General features: G+C 42.7%; 1 long non-coding RNA gene across 2 annotated transcripts; it reads left to right on the plus strand.

The window, feature by feature from the left end:
• Window positions 1–491: 491 nt before the first annotated feature.
• On the plus strand, window positions 492–6,166 carry LOC123052391 (uncharacterized). 2 transcript variants are annotated; one of them, XR_006424665.1, is made up of 4 exons: window positions 492–1,087; window positions 1,170–2,660; window positions 3,366–4,863; window positions 4,973–6,166. It is a non-coding gene; the product is annotated as an uncharacterized lncRNA (long non-coding RNA). The 2 variants fall into 2 exon arrangements; XR_006424664.1 differs by having other exon boundaries at window positions 495–2,660.
• Window positions 6,167–20,436: the final 14,270 nt, after the last annotated feature.

Here is a 20,436-nt window from a genome sequence, read left to right on the forward strand (position 1 = left end):
CGTGTATGATAACTGATTCCGCATGAGCTTGTCAGTTAATGCTAGCCTACATAGACAGTGTGTTATGTTGTGGATCAGCTCATCATCTTGAGATTGATCACATTTGGGTGCATTGTGATCACATAGACATCACAACTATCTCGGACAAGCGCGGGGAAGAGGATAAGGTGCGAAAAGGCAAGGGGTGTTTGATATTGATTTTCACCCGTTGCAACGCACGGGCCTTTTTGCTAGTAATAATAAAGCACAGATTGACTATGGGTTCACCGTCACAATACGCTTCTTCCCGTGAATTTACGTTTTCATTTTGATTTTAAAACATATAGGCGAGGTGGTACTAATTTGGGGAACCGTCTGTAGTTTCGGGCCATATCCGATGTTTTGTTTTCTGCCTGTACGTCAAATTCACACGTAAATCCAATTTGGCCCAACAAAGAATCCAGCCAGCCCTGAGTTTCTTTCACGGCACGCACCTCCTTCCCGTCCTTCCCTAAAAAAATAACTCCTCCCGTCCTGAAAAGGCACTAGCCGCCTCCCCAACCCCAACTCGTCGAAACCCCAGCACCCCATGACCTGATCGATCACCGATGGCGTTCGGCGAGGTCATGTCCTAGGCCTCATCCTCGGCCGCCCTGACAGCGGATCGAATCAGCATAGTTGGCGCGTGGGACGGCTCCCTGGAGGTGTACCTGGGCGCCTGGACGGGGCTGATGCTGTGCGCCGAGGTGGTGCGGCGGGCCGGGGTCCTGGCGCATGCCGTGGCGAGCTAATCTCAACGTGATGCTGCTCACTAGCGCGGCATCATGCCACCTGGCCGGTGCTGCAGCGACGTGGTTAAGAGGGACGTGGATGAGGCAGAGTCTACGCTCGGCGGCGCAGAGATCTGGAGGATACATGATTCTGTGGACACAGCGGCGGCGTGGCCCCGTGGAGCGGCATGTTGATTTTCTTGGGGGTAGGTTTTTGCTGTTGGTGACCTTTTAAGAAATTTAAGAGATCCAGTGCAGGGAGAGATGCTATTGAGTTGGAAGACCAGGTGGATTTGAAGCTCATTGGTCAACATTCAGTCAAATTTCATGTTGAACAGGTACGTCCATGATGATCTGGTGCTTCTAATCTTTCTTGCCTATAGTTTAGATCTTAAGCCTCTCTTACTTTGTCCAATATAGTTAGTCTGCATATGAGAACACACGTATGTCAATGGATAAGCAATTGATCTCTAATCAATCAAGGTTTGCAAACTCATCCAGATCTCAATCTTAATGGTTCAAGAATCAACATTTACACTTTAAAGTGTATTCATTGACCAATTCTTTTTGAAATATGCATCGGGGCCATCGAAGGCAAGATGCTTATGTTATGTTTTTATTCTGATGACAACTCATCTTCTTTGCCTGTTGGTAGCTGCTCATGAGAAACTAGGATATATTTTTACTGCTTTAGATGCAAGCATCTTCTTTTCCATGGGCCTGCAGGGATTTGTTTGGAAATTAAGTTGAAGTTAACGACATTTGTTGTTCTGCATGGGCAGGGATGCAGAGTAATAAATATTTCTAATATAAGTACATCGGCCATTTAACTATCTCTACTATTAAAGAGGGATCGAACGTCGTGATGGTTCGACCTCCTCTCGTGGTTCAACCCCCTTCTATCGCTAGCTATCGAAAGTCCTCCCACCGCTTCTTCCATCCCCGCCCGAAAAAAAGGCCAAAAAAAAACCACAACCCACGAACGCACGATCCCACACCCACGCAGCCTCGTCGCCTCTCGCACCCCATGGCACCCGATCCCGTCTCTCTCCCGGCTCCTGAGAAAAAATGTCTCCTGCTGTCGCCTCCTCATCCGCCCCGCGGTCGCGGTCCTGGCCGTCGGCGCTAGGATCCAGTCCCATGAAGAAATTCTCTACTCCTCCCTCTTATCTGTACCACTCTAGATCGCGTCCAACCAACGGCGAGCTTGGCGACAGCGCAGAAGGAGAGCGTCAGTATGTCGGCGCTAGAGTACTAACCCTGGGGGTGGTGTGCCCCTATCCCGACCCCTTGCTGCGATCTTGAGAGCCATCATGCCGTCGGCGCCCATCGCGAACAATTAAGGCTCCTCCGTTGGGGTAGTGGTTGCAGAGGCTGGTGAAGAGCCTCAGCCGTGATGAGGATGATGACGCACAGCGGGGGCGGGAGCAGAACCACGGGGAGGGTTCCAAGGAGCCGCTAGCCGGGGGCGGAGCGCGAGCACGGGTACGGGTCCGAGAGCCGCTGGCTGCCCACGAAGACATCGTGGCGGTGCTCCATGGTGCGAACGAGCTAGATGAGGCAGCGGCAGTCCCCCATGGATGATGTGAGGGCGTGGTATGGGGATGGATTTTGGGGGATCTAGCTGCTGATTGGTTCATCCACTAACTGAAACTGATTATAGTTTATCTCTAGTTTGTGTTTCTCTGTGGTACACTCGTGTTGCAATTGGCAGGACCAAATTGGTAGCGACAAAGCACGAGCTACCAACCTTCTCTGCTCCCCTGCTACAACAAGGTACCAAATTGAAGCTGTCACCGCGACCCCAATCCCCTCTCACGTGCAGTATGATGGACACCCACAAGGCTGAGAAGTCAGCGCAACAGAGCTTATGCAGGCGGACGCTAATCCGCAATCAAGAGAAGATGACTGGTACACTCGTGGCTCATCTTATTTGTGTAATTGATTGTTTTGTTAATTTTTCCCCATGCGAACCGTAATAGAGGTACTACGGCCAACATGGTCCATGCTGCTAAGGCCATGGTGGAGAACGTCAGCACCGTTGTGCCTGTTGTGCACTTTGTGCTGCCCATATGAGACTACATCTCCCTTCGCTGACATCTCTGTTGCATGATATTGACTGAATTCATAGGCAATTCTTCACCAATCCCACTGTATGTTTGTCATATATCTAGATTCAGTTGATTGATGCTGACAAACACGTTTCATAGGCAACTCGACCAAATCGAATCGTTATCACAGCACCGCTCTTTGATTTATTTTCATTGTTCAATCCTCTGTTGACTTGCTATCAGGTCCTAATTTCTAAAAGATGATTCTATTTTAGTTATGTTTTGTATTGTACTATCAAAATAAACAAGTTTATTTATGGCCTATGGTGAAGGCTAGAAGATATGCAGGGAACAATGACTCTGAATATTCTTTCGGTTATGATAATTGCAAAATAGAGGAGCTACATATAGAAGAGTAGAATCAGTTTCTTATTTTACCTTTACTGTGGACCGTTAAAGAGCACTTTAAGTTTCTTATTTAGGTTGTGCACCTTAACCCTGAATGTGATGGAATAATGTTGAAATTACCTAAATGAATTGCAATCATGTTTTGGCTTTCATGCAGGCTGGTGCAGTGCTGATGGGAGGTAGATGACCACGGTGGAGATGGTGGAGAGGAGCAGAAAATGCATGGTAAACTTGCTCCATTGTGCTTGCACTCAAGGGGCATCTATGCCAACAGCATCACGTGTGTCTAAAGCAGGGGGCTAGGGGAAACCAATCAACAGGTGAGTTAGATCCTTTTTAGTTTCAGGCCACCATTTTAGGGCAGAGAAGAGTAGCAAAACTCATGGTATTGTTGCTGTTAACAGAAACATGCATTTTTTTGTTAATATTTGTACACACTAACGATTGCATGTTTTTTTTGTGCCATCCTAATGTAAGAACTGAAGCAATAGCCCCTTTCATGTTCTATTTTTTCTCTTTTCAAATATCACATTTTCTATCAGCGTACATATATATGCAATGTGTGGTTATTACAATTATTACAGGTTGTTTGGTTATTAGCTAGCAATCTGTGGTAGTAATTGCACTTCTGCCAAGTACAGGGTAATGGCTAGAACAAGCATCAATTGTGTAAATTATTGATCAATCTTGTCTGGTCGTAGGGTTCCTAATCGACGTTATCAGGTATCTTATTCTGTCGCCTCTGCTTACTTTCACCCTAAGCGAGAAGATTACCTCAAAAATTATTCCAGTATTGTAGAGCTTCTTATATTTTTCTTCCTTTGGGCATAGACAAGCATTCACAATGAATACTATTATATGGAGTACATGTCTGCAGTTAGGATGGATCATCTGGTTAGTAGACAAAAGTTCTGGTTTCAGTGTTAATTTCCTAAGTGTATCATCATTATCGATGATTGGTTACCAAAGGGCACCCCTCTTTTGTACTCACATGATTATCTTAATGCAAAGAATTTTATTTTTTCAAATGAGCCACAGAGCCAAATGAAAATTCCATGAACGAATTGAGGATGGAAAATGTCAACCTTATTTCTCCAGGGGATGGAGTGGAGATTGAGAAACATAGCTAGATGGGAGAAACGGGAAAACTTTGATAAATTGTTGTATGGAAACATAGCTAGATGTACATACATTTACCCCATGGACAATTGAGAAACATAGCTAGATGGAAGAAACGATGACAAGTATATTGTATGGAAAAGAAAACATAAGCCAATATTTTATGGGAATGGTGCTCTAAGCAGAGAGGTTGTTAGGGCTACGGGAGGGTGACGACCCTCTCTTGAACTGATGATGAGGGAGAGCAAGGCTGATTGTGCATTCAACGATGATGGTGAGACAACTAGCGCTTCATAAAAATATCATGTTCGGAATCTTTGGCCAGATCGGCTGTGACTGCATTTTAGCGATGGACCTTTGTTGTATTTCAGTTTCCTCATACTGTTATCGCAATATAGTAATATGCTCTTTTGCAGCAAGTGCAAATGGTTATATGTTTGAATCATCAACTAGCATGTCAAGAATGTGAGAAGTCAGTGGGAACAAAAAACTATCATTTGTGATAGTTGTTGGATTGAATAGCCATTTCATTATGGGTATGCTTCCGATTTGCACTACTTTTTATTAATCCTTTTCTCTTTCATGAAAATTTGCAAATCAGTAACGCACAATGTGCTTCTTATATTACTTTATTTTCTCATGTAGGTAAATGCTCCTTCGCCAAGTATAAGTATACAATTTGAATCTTTTAGTCACGATTTGTATGATGCCTTATACACATTTATGTTATATACAGTTGTAGCTGAATTTTTAGATGATATACTGAACTATATGCTAGGGCAAGGAAGCTAGGGACGAAAAAAGGGAAGTTACTGTACTAGAGGACCATAGGAATGTGATATTTGACGAAACACTAAAAAATCTGAGCCATGCAGCTTTGGTGCAGTGTCTAGAAGACATAATGGTTAGAAATCAGTTCGCACATCTAAAGGTGAGGAAATCTCACATTTATCAATTTATGGAAGGGGGCAGATATTTGCATTTAAATGTTTTTTCTCAGTATAGGAATAATAAGGGTGATGTAGCATTGTAGTTTCAAATGAAGTAATGTTATACTCCCTCTGTAAAGAAATATAAGACTGTTTAGATTATTGCCTATTATTTGATCTGTCATTTTCTGTGAAATAGTACTTCATTATGATTCGCTACATATTGAATTTTCTTGGTGTTAATATTATGTTTGTAAAGAAGTGTGATCACTATATGGTCTACTGATTTGAACTATAATCAGTTTTACCTTACCAGATTTAGGTTTTGACAGCTGGAAAGTTGCCACATGAGTTCAAGTCGCGTGAGGGTTAAATTAAGTGCACATATTTTCATCTCCATGAGTTTCATCTGACAAGTGGCAACAGGTTGGGTTCACATTTTATAACGTTGTCTTCGTAATTTCTTGCAGATGGTAGAGCAAAATCAATGAGAAGCCGTGTTGAATGCTATTTTGACTAGCCGCAGAAAGAAAAGGAAAGGACAACTTGTTGTAAACCTACAGATACAATATCTGGAAAATTAGGATTAACTCTCCACCAGTATTATTTATCCATTTGGTTAGTCATTATCATGCGATCGGTATAGAGCCACCAGATATGTTTTTCAAGGTTTGTTCTTTTATAGCTGTATCTTCTTGCACACAACCACTTCTTTAAAGGGCTTAGCTTAAGCTGATTGGTTTCTTGTATGAACATTAGGATTTTACAACATTAGATTCAATTCTATGACGGAGCTTTTGCCCATAGAAGATGCTTAAGCAGTAGGTTTTGTACATTTTTTCATCCTCTCATGTAACTGTATATAATATTCAATTCTACTATGAATACTGGGTACTACAATTTGTATTTACGTATTTTTGTATTGAGACTTGCACTCAAAGATTATTGCCTTAAGTGCATCTTTCATTTATTATGAATAAGAAGTTTAATACGCCATCATCTTTAGTGGTAGGTCAGAACATTGCATTCGCAATTCATACATTCAATAAACCATCATCTCCCACGAGAAGTGAGGATTATTTTATGTAGTTGCTAAACTTTTTAAACGAGGAGCCAAGTCCAAGTGATAGTAAGGCGAGATGACCAAATTCGAAAGAGGCTAATTAACTTGTAACGATAGGGTGGTCAAGGAGACACAAGGACTACTGAGGAGAAAATAAACGTGGTAGAATCATTATTGGTTGTTTGACATACCTTTTTGAATTACAACTTTTTTCTCAAGGTATATTTTTTTGTTATCCCGTGGCAACACACGGGCATTCGACTAGTTTAAGTAGTGTATCAATTTTCACTGTATTCTCAGTGTTATTCTTAGTGTAGCTTATGCCCAGATCTTTAGTATATGATTAATCTCATCTATTTCTTGTGAGATGCCGACTGAATAAGAAAACCAGTAAAATTTCCCGTTCTTAGATCTAATGCATCATCTTCCTCAATATCATAACCATCTAAATTGTTTTTTTCACACTGTGATGCTAATCTTATTTGTTTTGAAAAAGACGAATCCACATGATAGATATGAACTCAGAGAATAAAATTTGGGACAAGCACTAACATTCAAGGACAATAATGTGAATACAACATATGCCTGCTGGTGTGCTGGAATTCATCAGTTGTATCAAGAAAACAAAAAGTAAAACAGGTATGCCAAAGAGTGAAATTTCTTATTCTACTATTTACAGCTAAAAGCATAATCTGCCTTATTTTTCTACCAAGATATTGTTGGGGAACGTAGTAATTTCAAAAAAAAATCTACGCACACGCAAGATCATGGTGATGCATAGCAATGAGAGGGGAGAGTGTTGTTCACGTACCCTCGTAGACCGAAAGCGGAAGCGTTAGCACAACGCGGTTGATGTAGTCGTACGTCTTCATGATCCGACCGATCCGAGTACCGAACGTACAGCACCTCCGAGTTCAGAACACGTTCAGCTCGACGACGTCCCTCGAACTCCGATCCAGCCGAGCTATGAGGGAGAGTTCCATCAGCACGACGGCGTGGTGACGGTGATGATGATGCTACCGACGCAGGGCTTCGCCTAAGCACCGCTACGATATTATCGAGGTGGAATATGGTGGAGGGGGGCACCGCACACGGCTAAGAGATCAAGAGATCAATTGTTGTGTCTATGGGGTGCCCCCTGACCACGTATATAAAGGAGTGGAGGAGGGGGGAGAGGGCCGGCCCTTATGGCGCGCCCTGGAGGAGTCCTACTCCCACTGGGAGTAGGATTCCCCCCTTCCAAGTAGTAGGAGTAGGGAAGAGAGAAGAGAAGGAAGGAGGGGGAGCAGCCCCTCCCTAGTCCAATTCGGACTAGGCCTTGGGGGGGGGCGCAGCCTCTCCTCTCTCTTTCCCCTAAAGCCCAATAAGGCCCATGTACTCCTCGGCGAATTCCCGTAACTCTCCGGTACTTCAAAAAAATACCCGAATCACTCGGAACCTTTCCGATGTCCGAATATAGTCGTCCAATATATCGATCTTTATGTCTCGACCATTTCGAGACTCCTCGTCATGTCTCCGATCTCATCCGGGACTCTGAACTACCTTCGGTACATCAAAACACATAAACTTATAATACAAATCGTCACCGAACTTTAAGCGTGCGGACCCTACGGGTTCGAGAACATGACCGAGACACATTTCTGGTCAATAACCAATAGCGGAACCTGGATGCTCATATTGGCTCCCACATATTCTACGAAGATCTTTATCGGTCAAACCGCATAACAACATACGTTGTTCCCTTTGTCATCGGTATGTTACTTGCCCGAGATTCGATCGTCGGTATCTCAATACCTAGTTCAATCTCGTTACCGGCAAGTCTCTTTACTCGTTCTGTAATACATCATCCCGCAACTAACTCATTAGTTACAATGCTTGCAAGGCTTATAGTGATGTGCATTACCGAGTGGGCCCATAGATACCTCTGCGCAATTGGAGTGACAAATCCTAATATCGAAATACGCCAACCCAACAAGTACCTTTGGAGACACCTGTAGAGCACCTTTATAATCACCCAGTTACGTTGTGACGTTTGGTAGCACACAAAGTGTTCCTCCGGTAAACGGGAGTTGCATAATCTCATAGTCATAGGAACATGTATAAGTCATGAAGAAAGCAATAGCAACATACTAAACGATCGAGTGCTAAGCTAACGGAATGGGTCAAGTCAATCACATCATTCTCCTAATGATGTGATCCCGTTAATCAAATGACAACTCATGTCTATGGCTAGGAAACATAACCATCTTTGATCAACGAGCTAGTCAAGTAGAGGCATACTAGTGACACTCTGTTTGTCTATATATTCACACATGTATCATGTTTCCGGTTAATACAATTCTAGTATGAATAATAAACATTTATCATGAAATAAGGAAATAAATAACAACTTTATTATTGCCTCTAGGGCATATTTCCTTCGGATACCTCAATAGTTATACTCAATATATTGGTTTTCTTGGTTTTGACCCGCAAACTCATTGTAGTTGTAACCCCCGGTATGATTGAAAATCTAAATTATAATTTCACATGACTAAATGTCCCCATTAAATTTACTTCTGTTGTCTCTAGAATTAACAATGCTTCAGATGATAATTACCAACTACCACTCTTAGATATTGGTTCATTGTTTGCAGTCTTAAAATTACAATGTGTTTTGTCGGAGCTGTTTTGCCCTGATCTCACCAATCAAATAACTCATGAACTTTTTATCTATTTGAATTACATAATACAAGGTTAAATATGTAGACATGTGATTCTTTGTTTTAGTCGTCTCCTGCTGAACATATATTCCTAGCTATGTATTTTTAGTTTTCTGCAGCTTGTTGGGAATTTAATTCAATCAGTGCTCTATGCATGACGATATAGCTTAACAACTTTGTGTACTAACTGTTGCACACCGTTACGTGCTCTACTTGACAGGTCTTACTACTTTATTACTTATTGCTTGCTTAGCAACCGCTTTAAAAAATGCGTGGCAATCTGTTGTAGCTGTAATATATTGAGTTGACAAACTACGCTAATCTTCTTAGCCTTTGCCATAATTTCAAGCAAGAATTTGGCGGGTCTAACATTTATTTGCAGGCAAAAGAGAGAGTACAACTTTATCATGTGCGAGTGTGCTGACAATGGTAGCCCCAAATTTCAATACATCGTTGAGGAGAAGCACTACATCATTGATGGTATATGTTGTTAATTTCTTAGTATCTTGGAACAGTGATGTGCCATGTTAACAAGTGATGGCTAATTTTGTGTATTGTCTGTAATCTTTGCAGTTTTGAGTACTGGTCTCACCTTCTTTGATTGATAATTTTTACTCTTTCATGTCATTTATTTGAAAGGTTGAGTTTTCCCTCATGTATATATATACACACACATTGATATGGTTATGAGTAAGGGATGTGGACCAGTTTGCACATAGGGTAAGGGCATGTGATTTTTTTCTCCCGTTGCAACGCACGGGCATGTTTGCTAGTCTTATATTAAAAAAAGAAAAGGGGGGAGAACCCTCCGCGGTTTGGTTACACGAGAGCTTACATGGCGCTATTGCACCGTTCACCTCCTATGACCTACATCGGACTACTCACGGCTAGCCCACCCGAGCGTCGCTGTGAAGAACGCGTCTAACTCCCCTCTTAGCAAACCCGCCTGCCTCCATACCTTGCTCTCGCTTGCAATCCGGTGCATGATCTGCTGAAGGCTGACTGTCGCTCCGTCGAAGATGATGGCATTCCGATGCTTCCAAAGCTCCCACATGACGAGGAGGCACAGGGTCCGCATCGTCCTCGCTGGCCGCCCGTGGGTCTCCTGCCTGGCACACCAATCTGGCAGAGGCTCACCTACACGCGGGGCACCATGTGGCGCGTCCATGGCCGTGAACACCTTGGCCCAAACCTCTCTCACGAAAACACACTCCATGAGCAGGTGGCTAATCGTTTCTTCGTGCTGATCACAGAATGGACAAGCGTCCTGGTGCGGTAGCCCTCTTCGTGCCAACCGGTCCGACGTCCAACAATGGTTCATGATCGCAAGCCATGCGAAGAAGCGGCATCGGAGTGGCGTCCGGGAGCGCCACGTGAATATCGCGGTGGGTGACACCTCCCGGGCAACAAACTTGGCCGCGTAAGCCGACCTGGCCGAGAAGGCACCGTCCTTCTCCCAGGACCAGGTGATGCGGTCTGCATGTTGGTCATCGAGCTAAACCGCTGCGATCATGGGCCATACGTGCATGTGCTCTGCAGCTTCCTCTCCGCTCAGCGACGGCCCGACATCCACGGCCCATCTCCCCTCGCTGATGGCCTCGAACATTGTCCTCACTCTCCGCACTCGCGCCGGAACACGCCCATATGTCCATGGTGCGAGCTCCTGCATCCGGTAGCCATTGAGCCACCTATCCTCCCAGAAGAGCGTGCGTCTGCCATCGCCGACGACCGCTCAAGTGGCCGCTTGAAACACTTGCCTCGATTCCTTTGGGACGGAGAAGGAGAACTCGGACCAGGGCCTATGCTGATCGGTCCGCTGCAGCCACAACCACTTGGCTTGGAGGGCCACATTCATCCACCACATGTCCGAGATGCCAAGGCCACCAGCCCACTTGGGAGAGCACACCTTGTCCCAAGCTACAGCGCACGCGCCCCCTCCGGCATCCGCCTTGCCAGCCCACATGAAGCCGCAACATATCTTGATCATGGCGGCCAGTGTCTTCGGGGGGGAGGTCCAGGGCGAGCATCGAGTGTATCGGGATCGCAGAGAGGACGGATTGCACCAGCAGGGCCCGACTGCTCTTTGGGATGGTCGCCGCCTTCCAATGGGGCAACCGCATTGCTAGCTGGTCCACAAGCCCCTGGAATTGCGCTGCCGTTAGCTTCCGGATGGAGAGCGGAAGACCCAAGTACTTGCATGGGAAGGAAGCGCTGGAGCAGCCAAGTGCGTCACACACCATGGTAACCTCCTCCTGGGAGCAACGGATCGGTAGGGCAGCTGTCTTCGCCATGTTGACTTGGAGTCCAAAGGCCTGACCAAACATACGCAGGATGGAGTCACAGACTACCAGATCCGCCCTCAATGGCTTGAGGAAGATAACGACATCATCCACGAACATCGAAACCCGCTGCATGAGGCCCGAGCGCGCAAGGGGGGTGAGGATGCCAGCCGCCGTTCCCTTGAGGGATAGCTTGTGTAGCGGCTCCATGCACAAGATGAATAGCATTGGAGAAATTGGGTCCCCTTGCCGGAGGCCGCAACTATTAAAGATCGTCTCCCCGGGCACTCCATTAACCGCGATCTTGGTGCTTGATGTGGATAGTATGCCGCAGACCCCATTGACCCTGGGAAACACTTTTTTTTGTTGAGAAAAGGGAAACACTCTTGTAGTCTTGTGGCCTTGCTCCGGGCTCCTTCTAGGTTCATGTGTGCTCATGAGTTTATACCGATAAATCTTCATATCCCTAAAAAAAACCAATAAATCTTCATGGATTTCTCAACAAAAAATATCTTCATGGTATAGAATGTTCAGTACAGCGGTAAGTTAACGCATGCGACGCAGAACTAGTCTGTGTGTACGTCAATCGAGAGAGTGGGAGTGGTTTTGGAAAGATTTCACGTGTTTTTCTTTCATTTTTCTTTTTCTGTGTTTTTCTTCATTGGTTTTTTCTCAGCTTCCTTTTCCTTTCTTTATTTTTTCGAGATACACGTCAACTTTTTTAATACATGTTAAACATTTTTCATATACAGGTCTAACATATTTTGATTCATGGTGAACATTTTTAAAATACATGTTGCACATTTATAAGATGCACATCGAATAATACACAATGAACATTGTGAAACACACATCGACAATTTTTTAAAATTCATGAAAATTTCTTAGAATGTCATGAAACCTATTTTTAGATGTGTGGACATTTTAAAATTTTCATGGACAATTATTTGAATGGTACGAACGTTTTCTGCCAATCACGGGAACCCTTTTTTTATGTTTTAGCAAATATTTTGGAAAAATGTCATGAACTAATATTTAAATATCCCTGCAAAAAACTAATTTTAAACATGTGAATATTTTGTCATAAACATTTTTTAATGATATGAATATTTATTACAAATTGAGAAAATAAAATTACATAATGTATGAACATTTTTTACAATGTCATAACTAATTTTAAACACATGATTTTTTTGAATGTGGTGAACATTTTTATGAATGATATGAACCTTTTTTAAATGTGCAATGATTTTTTTTTGAAAAACAAGCAAAAACAAAATCACATAACGTATTTGCCTATATGCGCACGCATACCTAGGTGTCGTAGATATGCATTATACTGGGACTGGCCTGGAAGGAACCTTGAGGCGACGTGAGCTCCGGTATCGCAATAAGCGTGGGCATTTCCTATTTCCTATTTCACCCCCGTAGGGTGTAATAGTAGCCCTTTGGTATAGAATGCATGCCCCAGGAAGCCCCGTTTACTAATGAGCCAACCAAAGCTAGATAACACCTTTGGCAATTCCTTGCATGCTAGATGAAAGGCTCTTCACGGAAATGATTTCCAGAGTCCACATGCTACACACATGTTTGTGCAAAGGTGTTATCAAAGGCGTAACTGACCCGACGATTCTAGAAGCTCTTGCATTCCAAAAGCTCTAGCTTTGGCTTCTGATATCTTATTACAACATATGGAAGTGGTGACTGGTTGAAAAGGAATTGTGGAAGTGAAAGACATCATGGATGGCGCACGAGGGCTACACGGGAATATTATTCATGAGATTTCGTCTTTGATGTTGGAGTTCCAGTCTTGTTTCTTCTCTTTCGAGAGAAGGGAGTCAAATTTTGAGGAGCACGTTCTCCCTGAACATGCTCTAGGCCATACGGTAGGTAGACATATTTGGCTCCTACGACCCCCTCCTATCAGTTGCATTTCAATAAACATTGTTACCGACTAATAAAGAGGACATATTTAGACAAAAAACTATTGAGCCGGCCAAATAGGCACTATGTTACTCGTTTAGTGCCTTCCATCCGGTTTTGGGAAGGTTCTTGAAGATTCTGGCCCCTTTTTCTCCTTTCGTATTTCTTTTGTTTTTATGCCAATTTGTTTTCGATTTTATGTTTTTTTACGGTTTCTTCATATTTTTTGGCGCTTTGTCTTCACTCTTTAAATTTATGATTTTTCAAACTAACGAATATTTTTAAACCAATGGATATCTTTAAATTCATGACTATTGTAAAATTTTGCCAAAAATACAAAATTCGTGAATACTTTTCAGATTCGTGGACATTGTTAGATTCATGAACATTTTTACGTGAACATTTTTGAAACTCTCAAACATGTTTTGAAGCAAGAGCATGTTTTTAATTCAAAAACATTTAAAATTTGTGAACATTTTTTAAACTCTTGGGAATTTTTAATTCATATTTTTAAAAATTATGAACATTTCTAGAATTATTGCTTAAATAAACCCGTGAACATTTTTTATTTCGCTACTATTTTAAAAAAGACGGCACTCTATTTTTTCTTGAGCTAGCAGGAGAGTGGAGCTGAGTTGAAAAACGGAGTAGCAAGAAACTACTCCCTCCGTTTCAAAATAGATGACCCAACTTTATACTAACTTTAGTACTGAAAGTGCGTTATATCGACTAGAGGGGGGTGAATAGGCGATTTTTAGAAATTATTCACTGAGGAATTTGTGGGTGAGGAAATTCCTTAGCGAAGAACTACTTGCAGCGGAATAAGTACTCAAAAGTATGCATAGCAGAACACAAGCATAGTCATCATGATGAAATGAAAACTAGCACAGAGTACAGAAAGCGTAAACACAGGATAACACAGGATGAAGACAAACAGATGAAGAAACTGAACTGAGGAAATTGAGAAAGTCTTCAGTCAAAGTCTTCAAACACAGATATGAACAAGCAAACAACACAGTAATGAGGAAATGAAAGAGTTGAGGAAATAGAACCAGTTGGCTTGGTGAAGACAATGATTTGGTAGACCAGTTCCAACTGTTGTCTCAGTTGTACGTCTGGTTGGAGCGGCTAGGTATTTAAACCTGAGGACACCCAGTCCCGGACACACAGTCCTCACCGTATTCTCCTTGAACTAAGGTCACACAGACCTCGTCCAATCACTCGTGGTAAGTCTTCAGGTGACTTCCAAACCTTCACAAACTCGGTCACTCGGCCATCCACAATTTCCTCTTGGATGCTCTAGACCATGACGTCTAACCGTCTGGAAGAAGCACAGTCTTCAAAGGTAACAAGCGTTGGATCCACACAGGATCAATCTCTTCAGTGATGCTCAATCACTTTGGGTTTGTAGGTGTTTGGGTTTGGGGTATTTCCTCACTTGATGATTTTCACTCAAATTCCTCGGAGGATGGGATGCTCTCAATTGACAAGTGTCAGTTTCTCTCGGAGCAGCCAACCAGCTAGTGGTTGTAGGGGCGGCTATTTATAGCCTAGGGAGCAGCCCGACATGATAAGACATAAATGCCCTTCAATGATATGACCGTTAGGTGGGTAGATATTTTGGGACAGCTGGCGCATAGCACAGCAACGGTCGGAAATTTGAGTATCAAATTCCTCAGGGCTATCATGTTCCTCACTGTGTAGGCAATCCGTACTGGCGAATTCCTAACTCCTCAGTCATAACAAATTCCTCAGAGACTAGAAGAACTTCGTCTCTGTCACTGAAAAATATGACTGAACTGTGTGAGATTTCCAATGGCTTCACTCGAAGGGATTGGTAGGTGTAGGATTTTGAGTTGAGCATCACATGGAATTTTTTTCTTAGTATTTCCTTGACCTCCTTTAACAGTACGGTGTTTCCTATGACTCAAGAAAGAGAAAATGAAACTACGAAAACAAAAGTCTTCACGCTTCATGTTCCTCAAATGAATACCAAGTCTTCAAGGTCACACCAATTTCTTCACTTTCAAAGTCTTCAGAAAGTCTTCAGAAATACCAAAGTCTTCAGTCGAAGAACTTTATTTTTAGGGGTCGACTTTCTCTGTAAATATCAAACTCCTCATAGACTTATAGACCTGTGTACACTCATAAACACATTAGTCCCTTAACCTATAAGTCTTCAATACACAAAAATCACTAAGGGGCACTAGATGCACTTACAATCTCCCCCTTTTTGGTGATTGATGACAATATAGGTGAAGTTTTCAACGGAGATAAACAAATGAAGTGTAAATACAGATATTGAGGAATTTGATTGCAAGATATAGAAGAACTCCCCCTGAAGATGTGCATAGTGAGGAATTTGCTTTTGAAGCAATGCACACTTTGAAGAATTGAATCATGGAGATCTCCCCCTATATCTTGTAATTCATACACGCATTTGACATAATATATGAAGAATTTGAAATGCATGATGAAATATGGTGAATGATGTAATTCAGCATGCGTGCAATAACATTAACGAGGAATAAGCATGCAGAAGAAACAGCAAAAGTATCAAGTCACCATAGAGTTTAAGTTTACAACTCGATCCAGCAAAGTCTTCAAAAGAACGAGAGTTGCAACTTAGAAAAAAACGCCCATATAAGATAGACCCGCTTGAAGACTAACTCAAATTTCTCCCCCTTTATCATCGAATGACCAAAAGGGTCGAAAATAAGGACTAACGCCCCTGAAGAATATCAAGGTGATGAAGGAGCGTCAGCGTTGTTGGGGTCGTTTGTTGTAGTAGGGCCTGCCGCAGTGTCGTCCAAATGTTCATGTTCATCAGTGTCACGTGATGAAGAATAGGAGCTGGCCACCAAGGAAGGAACCTTGACCTTCTTGTACTTCTTTGGAGGGGGTGCAGCCCAGTCAAGATCTTCCTTGAGACCCATTGTCTTCAGATCTTCTTCACTGTAGACTTGAGACAGAACAGCCCAGGTGCGGTTGAGGATTTCATGAAGGTAGTAGTGGTTTTTCTTCGCTGCATTATGGGTAGCAGTCATGTTGTGAAGAATTGAACCAAACTGACGCTTGACCCATTTATGATTGCGATCAACCTTCTGGTGAAGACTGAGGAGAAGCTCACGGTCAGTCATCACCCTGGGTGCTGTGCCTTGAGGATTTTGCTTGGGAGCGTTGGCGGCAGAGTCATGAGTGGCAGAGTCATCATTGGTGGAGTAGGATGCAGCCTTGCGAAATTGTCCATCCAATGGACGAATGCCTTCATCAATTACAGCAGTAACCTTGCCCTTTTCATCAGCTGAGGAAAATGTCTGTTTGAGGACTTCAATTGGGGGCAAGTAGCTGCAATGGTTCAGTGTATCAGCTTGATAGTTGAGTGAAGACCTTGTCCTGATGAATCTCATAATCCAAGGCGCATAAGGCTTCAGCTCAAACGGTGACATGGCGACATTGGCCAGAGTCCTCATGAAGAAATCATGAAAGTTGATGGGAATGCCATGAATGATATTGAAAAGCAGATTCTTCATGATGCCAACGACTTCTTCTTCATTTGAGTCGTGGCCCTTGATTGGACTCAATGTCTTCGTCAGAATGCGATAGACAGTCCGAGGCACATACAACAATTCCTTCACAAGGAATCTTGTTCTTGGGGTCTGACCTGGCTTCAAAGGCTTCATCAGCACTTGCATGTAGTGATCAGTAAGCTCAGGTTCACTGTAGACGCAACAAGCACCTTCAAGGGGCGGACTGAGAGGTAAGGCACGAAGCAATTCAGAAGCGGGTGCCTTGTAATGAGTGTTTTCAGACATCCAGTCCAGCACCCATGAATTCACATCTTCAGAATTTCCAGTGATGTGCAGTGTTGCATAGAATTGAAGAATTAGTTCTTCATTCCAATCACAGATGTCAGTGCAGAAGTTTAGCAATCCAGCATCGTGAAGAACACTGAGGACTGGCTTGAAGCACGGCAGGGATTCCATGTCCAGGTGAGGAATGTGCTCATGATCGAAGACTTTGTCTTTGTTGAACAGCACTGAGGAATATAAATTTGCCTGGCTGGCAGTCCAGAAATGCCTCTTCCTTATGCGAGCAGAGTCATAAGGGTTGTAATCCGTGAAGAATACATGCTCGCCAAAGAAGGCATCAGTTTTGAATTTCTGCTTCCTGGAGAATGGATCCTTTGGCTTGGGTAGAGTGTCAGTGAGTTGCATCACAACCTCAGGAATCACAATCTCAGGTTCTTCAGGCTGAGGAATTCCTGGTTCCTCTTCAGTGGCAGCCTGGTTCTTCATTTCTTCATTTTCATTTTCTTCAGCACTAGCAGCTGGAATGTCTTCACGAGCTTCATCAGATCCCAATTGAACTGTAGTGACTGGGGACTGAGGAATTTGCTGCAGTGGAGTGAAGAGTGGAGAATTGGGGTGCTGACTTTCCCAAAAGTCATCATTCATTACAGGTGTGGTACCAACTCAATAGCATCTCTCCCAACTCAATAGCACGTCTCCGGTCAATAACCAATAGCGGGACCTGGATGCCCATATTGGCTCCCACATATTCTACGAAGATCTTTATCGGTCAGACCGCATAACAACATACGTTGTTCCCTTTGTCACCGGTATGTTACTTGCCCGAGATTTGATCGTCGGTATCTCGATACCTAGTTCAATCTCGTTACCGGCAAGTCTCTTTACTCGTTCCGTAACACATCATCCCGCAACTAACTCATTAGTCACAATGCTTGCAAGGCTTATAGTGATGTGCATTACCGAGTGGGCCCAGAGATACCTCTCCGACAATCGGAGTGACAAATCCTAATCTCGAAATACGCCAACCCAACAAGTACCTTTGGAGACACCTGTAGAGCACCTTTATAATCACCCATTTACGTTGTGACGTTTGGTAGCACACAAAGTGTTCCTCCGGTAAACGGGAGTTGCATAATCTCATAGTCATAGGAACATGTATAAGTCATGAAGAAAGCAATAGCAACATACTAAACGATCGAGTGCTAAGCTAACGGAATGGGTCAAGTCAATCACGTCATTCTCCTAATGAGGTGATCTCGTTAATCAAATGACAACTTATGTCTATGGCTAGGAAACATAACCATCTTTGATTAACGAGCTAGTCAAGTAGAGGCATACTAGTGACACTCTGTTTGTCTATGTATTCACGCATGTATTATGTTTCCGGTTAATACAATTCTAGCATGAATGATAAATATTTATCATGATATAAGGAAATAAATAATAACTTTATTATTGCCTCTAGGGCATATTTCCTTCAGTCTCCCACTTGCACTAGAGTCAATAATCTAGTTCACATCGCCATGTGATTTAACATGAATAGTTCACATCACCATGTGATTAACACCCATGGTTCACATCGTCATGTGACCATCACCCAAAGGGTTTACTAGAGTCAGTAATCTAGTTCACATCGCTATGTGATTAACACCCAAAGAGTACTGAGGTGTGATCATGTTTTGCTTGTGAGATAATTTTAGTCAACGGGTCTGTCACATTCAGATCCGTAAGTATTTTGCAAATTTCTATGTCTACAATGCTCTGCATTGAGCTACTCTAGCTAATTGCTCCCACTTTCAATATGTATCTAGACCGAGACTTAGAGTCATCTAGATTAGTGTCAAAACTTGCATCGACGTAACCTTTTACGACGAGCCTTTTGTCACTTCCATAATCGAGAAACATATCCTTATTCCAGTAAGGATAATTTTGACCGCTGTCCAGTGATCTACTCCTAGATCACTATTGTACTCCCTTGCCAAAATCAGTGTAGGGTATACAATAGATCTGGTACACAGCATGGCATACTTTATAGAACCTATGGCCGAGGCATAGGGAATGACTTTCATTCTTTCTCTATCTTCTGCCGTGGTCGGGTTTTGAGTCTTACTCAATTTCACACCTTGTAACACAGTCAAGAAACTCTTTCTTTGACTGTTCCATTTTGAACCACTTCAAAATCTTGTTAAGGTATGTACTTATTGAAAAAACTTATCAAGCGTCTTGATCTATCTCTATAGATCTTGATGCTCAATATGTAAGCAGCTTCACTGAGGTCTTTCTTTGAAAAACTCCTTTATGCTTTGCAGAATAATTCTACATTATTTCCGACCAACAATATGCCATTCACATATACTTATCAGAAATGTTGTAGTGCTCCCACTCACTTTCTTGTAAATACAGGCTTCACCGCAAGTCTGTATAAAACTATATCCTTTGATCAACTTATCAAAGCGTATATTCCTACTCCGAGATGCTTGCACCAGTCCATAGATGGATCGCTGGAGCTTGCATATTTTGTTAGCACCTTTAGGATTGACAAAACCTTCTGGTTGCATCATATACAACACTTCTTTAATAAATCCATTAAGGAATGCAGTTTTGTTTATCCATTTGCCAGATTTCATAAAATGCGACAATTGCTAACATGGTTCGGACAGACTTTAAGCATCGCTGCGAGTGAGAAAATCTCATCGTAGTCAACACCTTGAACTTTGTCAAAAACCTTTTTTCGACAAGTCTAGCTTTGTAGATAGTAACACTACTATCAGCGTCCGTCTTCCTCTTGAAGATCCATTTATTTTCTATGGCTTACCTATCATCGGGCAAGTCAACCAAAGTCCATACTTTGTTCTCATACATGAATCTCATCTCAGATTTCATGGCCTCAAGCCATTTTGCGGAATCTGGGCTCACCATCGCTTCTTCATAGTTCGTAGGTTCGTCATGGTCTAGTAACATAACCTCCAGAACAGGATTACCGCACCACTCTGGTGCGGATCTTACTCTGGTTTATCTACGAGGTTTGGTAGTAACTTGATCTGAAGTTACATGATTATCATCGTTAACTTCCTCACTAATTGGTGTAGAAGTCACAGGAACAGATTTCTGTGATCCAATAAGGGAGCAGGTACAGTTACCTCATGAAGTTCTACTTTCCTCCCACTCACATCTTTCGAGAGAAACTCCTTCTCTAGAAAGGATCCATACTTAGCAACGAATGTCTTGCCTTCGGATCTGTGATAGAAGGTGTACCCAACTGTCTCCTTTGGGTATCCTATGAAGACACATTTCTCCGATTTGGGTTTGAGCTTATCAGGATGAAACTTTTTCACATAAGCATCGCAACCCCAAAATTTTAAGAAACGACAACTTTGGTTTCTTGCCAAACCACAGTTCAT

The sequence above is a fragment of the Triticum aestivum genome, chromosome 2D (genome assembly GCF_018294505.1).
Source record: "Triticum aestivum cultivar Chinese Spring chromosome 2D, IWGSC CS RefSeq v2.1, whole genome shotgun sequence".
Lineage (NCBI taxonomy): Eukaryota > Viridiplantae > Streptophyta > Magnoliopsida > Poales > Poaceae > Triticum > Triticum aestivum.